This window comes from Saimiri boliviensis, chromosome 11 (assembly GCF_048565385.1).
Source record: "Saimiri boliviensis isolate mSaiBol1 chromosome 11, mSaiBol1.pri, whole genome shotgun sequence".
NCBI classification, from domain to species: domain Eukaryota; kingdom Metazoa; phylum Chordata; class Mammalia; order Primates; family Cebidae; genus Saimiri; species Saimiri boliviensis.
In genome coordinates, this window is record NC_133459.1 from 51,913,648 (window position 1) to 51,927,472 (window position 13,825).

The following is a 13,825-nucleotide window of genomic DNA, read 5'->3' on the forward strand; positions in this document are numbered from 1 at the left end:
TCTTGATTTTTGAAGCTTCAGGTAAAGGTTGTACTTTTAGAAAGAAATAGTTATTTCAGGTGCATTTCCTAGTCCCATAATGTCTTAAAACAGCTTTGTTGAAAGAGAATTCATATACCATGAAATTCATTATTTTAAAGTGTGCAATTCAGTGGCTTTTAGCATATTCACAAAATTGTGCACCATCACCACTAATTTCAGAACACTTTTGTCACCCCCAAAAGAAAGCCTTTACCCATTAGGAGTCACTCCCCATGCCTCCCTCCCACCTTCAACCACCACTCCAGCCTCTGGCACCAATGTACTTTCAGTTTCTGTGGGTTGCCTAATCTGAACATTTCATATAAATGGAATCATATGATATATGGCTTTTTGTATTTAGCGTCTTTCACTTCGAGTACTGATTTCAAGATTCATCCATGTTGTAGTATGTATTTTATTTATTTTTCTGGCAAATAGTAATTTATTCCTTTTTATGATGAAAACATTCCAATGTATAGATAAGCAACATTTTTATCCATTCATTAACTGATAGACATTTGAGTTCTTTCTACTTTAGGGCTACTATGAATAAAGTGTCTCATGATTATTTTTATGGAGGTGAAATTCATATGACATACAAGCAACTATTTTGAAGGGTATAATTAAGCAGCATTTAGTAGATTTAGAATGTTGTTCCACCATCACCTCTTTCTATTTTCAAAACTATTTTTATCACCCTGGAAAAACACTTGATGTCCATTAAATAATCATGTCCTGCTATGGTTTGAATGTGTCATCCAAAGCTCAGGCATTGGATACTTAATCCCCAATGCAACAGTGTTAAGAGGCAGGATCTTTAAGAGGTGATTAGGTCATGAGAGCAGAGCCCTCATTATTATTAGCCTATTATTGCTATCATAAGTTTGTTATTCCAAGAGCACAATAGTTATAAAAGCAAATTTGGCCCTCTCTTGCCACTGTCTCCCTCTCTTGCCTAACTTCCACCTTCCTCAGTGAAGTGATACCGTATTCTGGCCTCTGTCAGCAGCACCATGCTCTTGGACTTCCCAGTTTCCAGTACTGTGAGCCAAAGAAACCTCTACTGCTTATAAATCACCGAGTCTGTTGTATTTGTGTTAAAGTAGCACAAAACAGACTAAAACAGAAAGTTGGTACCAGAGAGGGGCTGCCACTATACAAATACCCGCGAAAGTGGCTTTGGAAGTGAATAATGGGTAAAGGCTGGAAGAATTTAGAGGTGCCGGCTAGAAATGCATGGGTTACTGTGAATGAGGCATTAAGGGAAATTCTGGTGAGGACACAGAAGAAAAGAGCTGTGTTTTTGTTTTTAAAAGTTTATAAAAAGGAATGAAAATGTAGATTTTGTCAAAGGGAAAGTAATTTTGTCTAGTTTTGGGGTTTTTAAAAGTTGTTTTAAATGAAGGAATAAAAAGAATGGATATAGAAAGATGGGGAAAGAAAGAGAATGGGAAAATTGTAAGAGGTTGTAAAAGGTTTATGGAAACGTTACCTTGTGGTCAAAACTGATTGGGATTAGATAGACTTGTTTATTAAGGTTGGCTTTAGTATTAATAACACACTGATACAAAGGTAAAATTTAGTCTTCTCATTTGAACAAGATTTTTGTGTTGTATTAATAAGAGAGATTGGAAAAGGTTTTTGTTACCTTTGAGTAAACCACAAGAAAAGATATAAAGGAGAGAGAGGAAAGACATTCAGTTTGCCTCATGGTATCTTTATTAGGCCTTTTGATTGCTTGGGAAACTGAGTCTCCTCTCTATTAAAGAGTAAAAGTTTTTGTTTTTTGAAGTCTCTGAATTATTACTTTGGCTAAACTAGTAACTATCATTTTCCAAGTGACCCACGATACTATTTTGAGCAAATGTTTTAATCTTTGGTATTTGACAAACTTTCCAAAATCAAAATTTCATATTCTAAATTCAATCTTTCTGACCTCAAACTTAACTTTTTGGATATTAGGACCCCTGAAAGTCTAAGAGAGAGATATTAGACTTGTTTGGTATTGTCAAATACAAAATAGTGTTTAACTTTATTTGGGTTATATTTGTATAAATGTGTTTCAATATATGTTCCAAAATTGTGTAAGACTCCTAAAATTCTGATGTCTTAGTATATGTTATCAGTAATAATTATGATTATTATGTTAGGCCGGGCATGATGGCTGACACTTGTAATCCCAGCATTTTGGGAGACCAAGGAGGGTAGATCACAAGGTCAGGAGTTCGAGACCAGCCTAGCCTGGCCAATATGGTGAAACCCCATCTCTACTAAAAATACAAAAATTAGCTAGGCATGGATGTGTACACAGGTAGTCCCAGCTACTTGGGAAGCTGAGGCAGGAGAATCACTTGAACCTGGGAAGCGGAGGTTGCAGTGAGCTGAGATCACACCACTGCACTCCAGCATGTCAACAAAACAAGGCTCCGTCTCAAAAAATTATTATTATTATTATTGTTATTATGTTAAATGCCACAAAAATAACCACATTTCCTTGTCAGTTATATCTTTAATCATGGCTATTCTGGATTTTGTCATCCATAGACAATTATCATTTTGACTCTTCTCAAAAACTGGCTTATAGTTGGCTACAGTCTAAAATTTGCTTCTTCTTCAAGAAATTAATGGAAAGGACTCTCAAAAGTACTCTTGAATACAGGTTTCTGACAACTTTAGAGATCATACTATTGGACTAGGTAAAAACTTCCAAACCTCTAATTAAAAGGTTGATATATTTATGAAGATTGCTAGCTCAGGCCAGGTGTGGTAATCCCAGAACTTTGGGAGGCCAAGGTGGGTGGATCACCTGAGGTCAGGAGTTTGAGACCAGCCTGACCAACAGAGTGAAACCCCATCTCTACTAAAAATACAAAAATTAGCCAGGTGTGGTGGTGGATGCCTGTAATCCCAGCTACTAGGGAGGCTGAGGCAGGAGAATCGCTTGAACCCAGGAGGTAGAGGTTGCAGTGAGCTGAGATCATGCCACTGCTCTCCACCCTGGGCCATAGAGCAAGATTCCCTCTAAAAAAAAAAAAAAAAAAAAAATTGCTAGTTCAATATCCAGTGGAATAAGAATTAATTAAATATAACTAAACTAATAAAGAACTAAAATAGGTTTTTTTTGTTTGTTTTTTGTTTTTTGTTTTTTGTTTTTTGTTTTTGGGTCCGGAGTGAAAGAGAGACTTGCTCTTCATTGTAAATGCATGAAATACAGTTGTGTGCTGCTGATTAAAGATCATTTTTTTTTAATAAGAAAAAGAATAAAGAAGAGGAAGAAAGAGAAAGAGGAAGAGGGAGAGAGGATGGGGGTATTGCTTTATTGCCTGGGCTAGAATGTAATCTAAATATGGGTATGCCTATAATTGTCCTTAATAATGGAGATATAAAAGAAAATGAGGGAAGAGAATAACAAACAAGGAGCCAACCAAGATTTCTTTTGAACTTCTAAGTTGATATGATGTGGTACTGATAAGAGTGTATATTTTGTATATTTAAAGTGGAGAGTTCTATAAATGTTAATTACATTTACTTGTTCCAGATCTGAGTTCAAGTCCTGAATATCGTTGTTAATTTTCTGTCTCATTGATCTGTCTAATATTAATGTTGAAGTCTCCCACTATTATTATGTGGGAGTCTAAGTCTCTTTATAAGTCTTGTATGTCTGCGTATTCCTGTATTGGGTGCGTATATATTTAGAATCTTTAGCTCTTCTTGTTGTTGCATTGATCCTTTTATCATTATATAATGTCCTTCTTTGCTTCTTTTGATCTTTGTTGCTTAATTGTGACTTCTGCTTTTTATTTATTTATTTTAGCTCTCTGTTTGGTTGGTAAATCTTTCTCCATCCCTTGTTTGGAGTCTTTGTGTATCCTTGAATGTGAGATGGGTCTGGATGCAGCATACTGATGGGTTTTAATTTTTTATTCAAATTGCCTGTCTTTGGATTGGGGGATTTAGTCAATTTAAATTTAGAATTAATAATAATATATGTGAATTTAATACTGCCATTAGCTGGCTATTTTGCCCATTAGTTGATGTAAATTCTTCATTATATTGATGCTGTTTTTGATAATTTTTTTAGAAAGGCTGATACTGTTTGTTCCTTTCTATGTGTAGTGGTTCTTTCAGAAGCTCTTGTAAAGCAGGCCTGGTGGTGATGAAATCTCTGAGTGCTTGCTTATTCACAAAAAACTTTATTTTTCCTTCACTTGTGAAGCTTAGTTTGGCTGGATGTGAAATTCTGGGTTGAAAGTTCTTTTCTTTAAGGATGTTGAATATTGGCCCCCACTCTCTTCTGGCTTGTAGGGTTTCTGCTGAGAGATCTGCTGTAAGTCTGATAGGCTTCCCTTTGTGGGTAACCTGACCTTTCTCTCTGGCTGCCCTTAGTATTTTCTCCTTCATTTCAACCCTGGTGAATCTGACGATTATGTGCCTTGGAGTTGCTCTTCTTGAGGAATATCTCTGTGGTGTTCTCTGTAGTACCTGGAGTTGAATATTATCCTGCCTTACTAGGCTGGGAAAATTTTCCTGAATAATGTCCTGAAGCGTATTTTCCAGCTTGGATTCATTCTCTTCGTCACATTCAGGTACACCTATCAAGCGTAGATTAGGTCTTTTCACATAGTCCCATATTTCTTGGAGACTTTGCTCGTTCCTTTTTATCCTTTTTTCTCCAATCTTGTCTTCTTGTTTTATTTCATTGAGTTGGTCTTCAACCTCTGATATCCTTTCTTCTGCTTGATCAATTCGGCTGTTAAAACTTGTGCATACTTCACGAAGTTCTCCTATTGTGTTTTTCAGCTCCATCAATTCACTTATATTCCTCTCTAAATTGTGTATTCTTGTTAACATTTCGTCAAATCTTTTTTCAAAGTTCTTAGTTACTTTAGATTGGGTTAAAACAAGTTCTTTTAATTCACAGAAGTTTCTCATTATCCACATTTTGAAGCCTACTTCTGTAATTGGAACACACTCGTTCTCCATCAAGCCTTGTTCCGTTGCTGATGAGGAACTGTGATCCCCTGCTAAGGGAGAGGCGTTCTGATCTTGGGCATTCTCAGCCTTTTTTGGCCGTTTTCCTCCCTTCGTTATAAATTTATCCATCTGTGGTCTTTGTATTCACCGTCTTTGTAATTAGGTTTCTGAGTGGACGGCCAACTTACTGATTCTCAGCGCCGAAATCTGAGCAACCCACTGCACCGACCAAATCAGCGGCGTTAAGATTGATAGTGCTTTTCTGACTCTGCACCAAGAACCGTCGCTCCAAGGCGCCGGCAAAACTGCTTCGCCGGTCACAAGAGTCGCGCTGGTGACCCGTGGGGCTCCTCCGCTGGGAATCTCCTGGTGCCTGAGCAACAAGAATTCATGTGAAGGTGTGGCGTCCTCTCATTCTTTGCGCTTTCACTGGGAGATACAATCCCGAGCTGCTAGTGATCAGCCATCTTGGATCTCTCTCGATTAAAGATCATTTTTACTCTGAACTAAAATAGTTTTATGACTTTTTTGTTTATAACAAAAAAAGATTTTGAGGGTTTTTTTTTTGCTATTCTTTTTATGTTTTGTTTTCTAGAGTCAAGAAAACTTTTTTTCTTTTGAGCTATTTATATCTTACAACAATTAGGTAAAGTACATCTTTGTGAGCAAATCTGAAGAATTTATCTTTCTCTGATTTCTCCAGAATTTGGAAACTATATGTGAGTATTCCTATTTTATGGCAATATAGTTATTTGTGTAAGTTCAATATGAATCTGTTTTCTTTTGTAACAGGGCACATTAGAGGTTGGTTATTTTACTAAGGCTTTGACTGTAGTGTCGTATTTTCCAGTAAGACCGATTGCTTTGACAAATAGAGGTTGACTTTATAGAGCTGATTAAAAGCCCCTTGGAAAGACTGGCCTTGTACCTTGTCTGTGAGGTTCCATAAGGTTTCTAACCCGTGTTAAGTGAAAATGTCACTTTCTGACAGGTCTATGAAACGCAAGTTGTTTTGAAATCTCAAAGAAAGAGGAATGCACCCAATTTATACAGGTACCACAAGCACAGTCTAATGGCGAATCCCTGGCTTGGCTTCCTAGCCTTGAGGATTTTAAAAGTCTAATCTGAGATTCTGATTTTAAAACAGACTGTATGGCCAATCACTATTATTACTACATTTTATGCAAATAATCAGTCCAAGCATAATAGGACTAAAACTTTTCTTTTTCTTTTTTTTTTTTTAGGCACAGTCTCATTTCATCACCAGGCTGGAATGCAGTGACGTGATCTCAGCTCACTGCAACCTCCACCTCCCAGGTTCAAGAGATTCCCCTGCCTCAGCCCTCTGAGTAGCTGGGACTATAGGCACGCACCACCATGCCCGGCTAATTTTTAGTATTTTAGTAGATGCAGGATGTTTCACCATGTTGGCTAAGGATGGTCTCGATCTCCTGACCTCGTGATCCACCTGCCCCCGCCTCCCAAAGTGCTGGGACTACAGGCATGAGCCACTGCGCCTGGCCAAGACTAAAACTTATTTTGCAAATAAATTTGTCTTAGTATGATTTGTCTTTGATGAAAGTAGGGGACTGGAAAGAGAAAAATTATGTTTCAAAAGAAAAATCCCAGGACACATATTACTAGGTTCTAGCCTTGTCCCCTGTTTTTGAGTTTTTGTTATTTTCCTATAATTTGGACTCAATTCTGAATTCCTGTCTGGCTATATGTCTCCAAACTAATATTTTCAAATTTTTCTGACTTGGAATCATTAGAAATAATTAAAACTGCGCTTTCCTTAAAGCCCAGCAAACTGAAGCTAGACAACTTAAACAAACTTCAGCAACTTACATATAAACAGCTTTCATGCTTGCTGAAGTATGGCCTACTGAAAAAGTTCATTTAAACACCTGATTCGAACTATAGTCTGAAGTTGCCACTGCAATCTGAAGGTGCTACAGAGACGCTAGGAAAGCTTGTCTATAGACTACTCTAGGCATTAACTTTGGTTTTTCTTCTGTTTCTATAGAAATGCCTCTTATTAAAGATCTATTTGCCAGCATCATATAGAGAGAGCCAGTCTGCAGTGACACCTCCTGGAATAGGTCACAGCTGTTTAACCAAACTCATCTATTCTCAGGGCTGAGACTGATCCAAGAAAATATAGAACCATACACTTAAATGTACTCTTTTCTGTTTATCCTAATTTGTTTTTCCACTCCTTTGTACATCTGTATCTAACAACTTCTAAGCCAAATCTCTCCAAAGCTATTGGCTTGGCTTTTGATATGTGAAACCTTTTAAAGTTTCAAAGTGGGGACTGAAGGAAATAAAAATATTTTACCCCAAAATATATTTCCTTGACATATTTTGAGATAGCTGTCAGAGAGCCAGCAAACAGAAGTAGGCATGCAAAGCTGTCTTTTGTGGCGGAGATTTACATCTGTAGAGAATTTGCATTGATGCAGCCAGGCTTTCCTTTGTCTGGATCTAAGAAAGATTAACTGAGAGTCTGACACCTTTAAAGGTCTGAAAGAAACACCATCTATTCTCTCTGAGGGCTACTACCTGCAGAATTTCACCTACATAACAAGACCACCTTTGCTAGTCAGACCTTCTCTTCTCCCCCTCCCATAGCTTTGTGTGTGTTTGTGTGTGTATGCCGCCATAGCCTGATTTGCCACAATCCAGGGCCCCATTCTTTCTGTAACCTCAAGATGGTATAAAAGCTTCTGCACACCACTGGAGTACTGGGTCATCATTCTGACACACTCTATATACACCTTAATAAATTGAATGCCTTTTCTCTTAGTAATCTGCCTTTTATGAGTTCATCTTTCAGTGAAACTTCAGAGGGTGAATGAGAAGTTTTCCCCTTTGCCCCTACATAATTTATTCTCCCCATCAGACTGTAAGATCTCCAAGGGAAGGGTCCATGTATTATGCTCATCACAAAACCTTTCTGCCTAGCACAGCACATGGCACATGGTGGATATTGGTTGGTAGTGTTTTAGACTTGGGCATGGGCAGAATTACAACAATGTTGCTGAAATTTTGGCTGAAACTCTCAAAATATACTAACTGACACACACACACACACACACACACAGGTGTAGTTACAATCACATCGTTAATACCTACCCTATTCACCCACCCACCCAAACAGTAGAATAATTCAGGAAACCAAGACAGTCTCCTAAGTGATAATAAAATTTAAATTTCCTTTCAAATGGTTCTTTGCTCATGATTTAAAAAATAACTGATCTTCAAGACCACAAAAAGAAAGCAAACTGTAATTGAATGGGTGCCTATCAAAATGTGATCTGACTTCAGTGATTATTTTTGCCTTATTCTTTTGCCTTCCAAAGGCTCAAAAGAAAGACTTTCTAAAGACTTGTGCAGCAAGAAAAAGTACTCATAATATTAACACTTTGATTCCTTCTCATCTTTATCATGTGATATTAACATGTAAATATGACCTTTGTTTTTTAAGCTTTTTACCTACTTCCTTTATTCACTTCTCAAAGGACAGATCAATGGATGAGATTACAGCTATCATGAAATTAATTTCATATACTTGAGAAAGCTACTTTAATCACCACCTGGGGGAAAAGATAAATAGCCTGATATAGTTTCCTTAGCTGTAGGAACTAAGATTAGAGAAAAAAATTGTGATAAAGCCTTTTGCTGAAACTGCAATACCACACACAACACACACACGCACGCACGCAAAAGTGCTGCATTTATGATCAGTCCCCTCAAATTAGAACTGAGGCACTGAGCTGGGAGCAAATGACTTAAATATTAAATTGAATATTGGCTATTTTACAGTTAATTTCTAGACAATTTTGCCATAGATTTTCCACAAGTAAGACACATGGCAAACTCATTGTTACAAAATGAGGAAAGCTTTATCGTATGTACACGTAGGTTTTTTTTGTTTTTTTTTTTTTTTCAGGCTCACAAAGTGCAGGATTACAAGCTTGCACCACTTCCCCCTGCCTGAAATTTTTTTAAGAAATAATTTTAAGGTACTATAAAAAACAGTTCAAGAAAATGATAGCCATTGGTTATATCAAGGTGCTAAGCTGGAGTAACAACGAACATGTGGACTTTGATTTACAGTATATCACTCATTAGCTACATTACTTTGAGCAAGTTATCTAGCATCTGAGTCTTAGTTTTATATAGAAGCAAGAATTGTGATTATATGAGAAAATAAATATAAAATGCCTAACAATACCAGATGTATGCCATGGCTTTTATTATTCGAATAAGCTATGCACGATTTCACAGAAAATGTTAATTATAGATATAAGGGAAGAATAACTCCCATAGGTTCTTAGTTGGAGTTAACTTGTTGCAATAGACAAATTAAGAGAAAAAGAGAAGCTTATTATTTCACATATACATGAGATACTGAGAATGAGTAGTTTTCAAAGAGGTAGCTTTGAATTTCAGTTTATATATCATCTTCAACAAAGAACAGTGGGACAGGCATGGTGGCTCACGTCTGTAATCCCAGCACTTTGGGAGGCCAAGGTGGGTAAATCACTTGAGCCCAGGAGTTCCAGACTAGCCTGGGGAACATAGAAAAACCCTGTCTCCACCAACACACACACAGACACACAGACACACACAGACACACAGACACACAGACACACAGACACAGACACACACACACACACACACACACACATACAACTAGCTGGGCATGTTGGTATATGCCTGGGGAACATAGAAAAACCCTGTCTCCACCAACACACACACAGACACACAGACACACACAGACACACAGACACACAGACACACAGACACAGACACACACACACACACACACACACACACAACTAGCTGGGCATGTTGGTATATGCCTGGGGAACATAGAAAAACCCTGTCTCCACCAACACACACACACACACACACACACACACACACACTAGCTGTGCATGATGGTGTGTGCTTGTAATCCCAGTTATTCAGGAGGCTGAGGCTGAGGTGGGCTCAGGCTCAATCACCTGAGCCCAGGGAAGTCAAGGCTGCAGTGAGCTGCGATCACACCACTGCACTCCAGCCTGGGCAACAGAGACCCTGTCTCAAAGAAAACCCAGCAAATATTTATTTAGAGAAAATTTAGGAAAGCACTTTTGAGCCTTTAGGGACAGCATCTTGGGGGAAGGCAATAAATTGCACATAAAGGCTAGCTAGTAAAAGCTTGTTGATACAGATTCCTCTAGTATCATCTCTATGCCTATTAAGAATGTAAAGTTGTTTTCAGTGGTTAATCTTTGTTCTGTCTGGTAGGTAGGCAGGCAAGGTACTTTTTGTCATTGTAAATGTATGTCCTGCTCTTTGGCAAACAGGGGGAGGACAGAGAGCTTTCCAGCATTTGCTGCTTTGGTTGTGCTCAACAATCCTTCCTACTTTGGGGCAGCATATTCTGGTTTTCTACACAGTCACGGTAAAACATTGAATAAAAATTTAAATTGTTCCAAGGAAATAATAGCTAGGAAAAACCTTAATGATTCTGAATTCTTGTTATCTTTAAATTACCTTTACTCTCTATTATCTATTGTCAGCGATCCCTCCCTATTTATTCAGACATGTGTAAGCCACCAAAAAAAAAAAAAAAAAAAAGAGGAGGGGGAATAGAATGTCCAGGAACTGAATATGAAAACTGCTGCCCAAACTAAATAAATTCTTTTGCTCTTCACCCAAGCTGGAGTGCAGTGGCATGATCATAGCCTCAAACTCCTGTAATCTCAAACTCCTGGTCTCAAGTGATCTTCCCATCTCAGTCTCCCAAGTAGCTAGGGAGTCTCACTATGTTGCCCAGGTTGGTCTTGAACTCCTGGCCTCAAGCGATTCTCCCTCCTTGGCCTCCTAAGCTGTTAAGATTACAGATGTGAGCCACCTGCCTGGCCAATAAACCCATACACCATATATGTTACAAAAATTATCTGGTATTATCATTAGAGCAATCATGAAATACCACAGACCAGAACAAGTGGTCTCTTACTATCTTGAAAGCCACAGATTTTGCAGCAATTTCCAAAATTATGTTACTAAAAGTACATAAAAATTGTTTAAGTACTTCCTACATTTTACAATAGACTGAAATGTATTTGCTTAAAAATTTTACAAAAATGAATCTGCATTAAATTTATCATTCTCCTTTACTGATAACTCCTTTTCAACAAACTTGGACACTAACCTCCTAAGGAAAATTGAGGTGTCTTAACAATAGATAATGATTCCTCCCAATAATATGATAAATAGAAGCATTAAATATGAATAAATTTCATTCCATCTCATTCAAAAGTTGACTTTTTCCTTCATCTCTTTATTATTCAACCAAGACAGTTCAGACATACTTAAATCTACACACTTTTAAACTTCTGTTAACTGTGAAACAGTTTACTATTACAAAGTTTAAACATTAACATATTCTAAGTTTGTAGCCTAAATAAGTTTTTAAGGCAATCATGTTACATTTTGCTAAGTTATATCAAATGCCTTATTGAACTTTGTTTCTTAATACACATTTTACAAACATCTCTAACCCACAGAATTTCACTGCTTGTAAAATTTCCCCAATCAGAGATGTGAAGGTCACAGAGACCCAAAAACATGCTTTATAATTTCAATAAATTTTGTGAATCTCAACCATTTTAAATATCACTGAAACATCTACCCAATTAAGTGAAGAGCATTTACTATACTTAACGAGAGATTTTCCCTCCAAAGTCACCAAAACCATTCTTTAATATTCAACAGACAGTAGTTGGAATTTGCAGGGTTTGGGGTTTTTTCTTCACTTTTTTTTTTTTTTTTTTTTAATGTCAGGGTGGTATGGTCTTCTTTGGATGTATGGCTGTTGAAAGCTGAGTTATACAAAAGAAATCTTTGGAGAACAGAGGCTTTTCTTTACATATTTATTCCCAGGGCCTGCCCTTCATCTCTTTCTGGCTTTCCACATTGATCCAATTGTAGCACTTCCTGGAGAGAGCTATGTTCTAATCAGCAACATCAGGAAGAGAAGGGACAAAGCAAAAGGAGAAAATGCAGATCTTCTCATGTCTCTTTGAAAACAGCGAATACATTCTAAGCTACCAGGCAGTATAAGTCACAATTTAACTTTTAATAATTTTTACCTGTAATGGACATGAACAGGAAATACGCGGTAAGTCCTTCATCTATTCAATAGGTGCCGGATTTCTATTGAGATGAACACCATGTACCGGAATCTCACTTTGTTCCCCATCCATATAGTTGTGCTGACCTTAAAACCTCATTTGTAGGCTATTCAGTAGTTAGGCTTGGATAATCTCTACAGAAAGGGCGAATCAAAGGAGATAACACCTAGAGACCCTAAACTACCTAACATTACTTTCTGTTAAGAATTTTTTCCTTTTAATTGCTGAAGAGCTATTGAGTTAAAGCAACCATGCCAACTCCCGAAAGATAATGGTTCAAACCCCCAAACGAAATGTTTGCAATCCTCTGGAATTGCCATAAAGAAGCCATCAGTCATTTAAAGAGAACTCAGACTGCATATTAAGTAACTTCTCCCCAAAATGTTAACATCTTACACACTAGCGCTATGTGCATCTGATTCCCTACTTGATGGAAATCTGGACCCACTGTGTCTACAACGGCTCGCAACTCCATGCCTACTTTTTCTTCTTCAGGGGTTCGGGCGCTTGTGCCACGGGAGGGCGAGGCAGCTTGAGATACACCTTGACCAGGTCGTAGATGAACCACTGCAGGGCCGTGAGGGTGCCGATCATGAGGATGCGCGCAAAAAGGCCTTTCCACACGCCCACGAACCCCAGTCTTCGGAGGACGCCCAGGGCCGTGCTGCCTTTCTCCTTGTTCAGCACGGACACCACCGAGTCAGCGGGATGGGACACGACGGCGCAGAAGACGCCGGCGATGTAACCGGCCACGAAGGTGACGCCCAGCTGCTCGGCCTTGGTGCACTGGCTCTGGGGCTTGGGCACCGCATATTTGTAGAGCGCCTCCACCGTGCGCTCGAAGCAGGCGAACTTCATCATGGTGTAGGGGATCTGCCGCAGCCACAGCGGCGCCACGCCCTTGTAGAAGGCCCACAGGCCCTCCTCGCCGTACATCCTGGGCGCCGCGGCCCGCAGGGTGCTGGCGTAGCCTGGCTGCGTCTGCACGCGGACCTTGACTGCCTCCATGGGCGCCAGCGCGATGTCGGCGAAGAACTCGGCGCTGGCCGAGGCAACCAGGTACAGGCCGGTTCTCCATGCGTAGGCCTTCTCTGGGCCCAGAAGCTCCGCGTAGCGGATCTTGAAGACTTCATAAAGGCCGAACTTGAAGAAGCCCTGCAGAGAGTAGCCGAAGAAGGTCGGGGCCCAGCCGCGGGCCAGGCCGCGCAGCCCGTCGTCGCGCAGTGTCACGCCGAAGCCGCTCAGGATGCCCTTGTACCGGCCGGGGTCCACCTGCATGCGGCACTTGACCAGGTCCAGGGGCACGATGGCCGTGTGCGTCAGCCCGCAGCTCAACATCCCGCCCAAGCCGCACAGCAGCAGGTACCGGGAGGAGCCGTACTCCACGCTGGCCTCCTCCACGGCCGCAGCCCACGGCCTGCAGCCGCCTCGGCCCACGCTTCTTGCCTGCAGCGCACGGCGGCCGCCAGGGTCACCCATGGCTGCGCTGGGTGCAGGCGCACCCTGCCCTGAACCTCCCCCTGGAGCCCGCCCACCCAACGGTCCAGGCGAGAGCAGCCCAGCCGGCCCACAGCGCTTCGGCCTGCACCTGCGCAGTGCGCTGCGGGACCCAACGGTTTAAGTAGGCGGTGTTGCCC

The 13,825-nt window shown here is 40.0% G+C and overlaps 1 pseudogene; it reads right to left on the reverse strand.

Annotated features, from left to right (window-relative positions):
- Window positions 1-12,665: 12,665 nt before the first annotated feature.
- On the reverse strand, window positions 12,666-13,592 carry LOC101036034 (solute carrier family 25 member 3 pseudogene; annotated as a pseudogene).
- Between the last annotated feature and the right edge of the window lie 233 nt (window positions 13,593-13,825).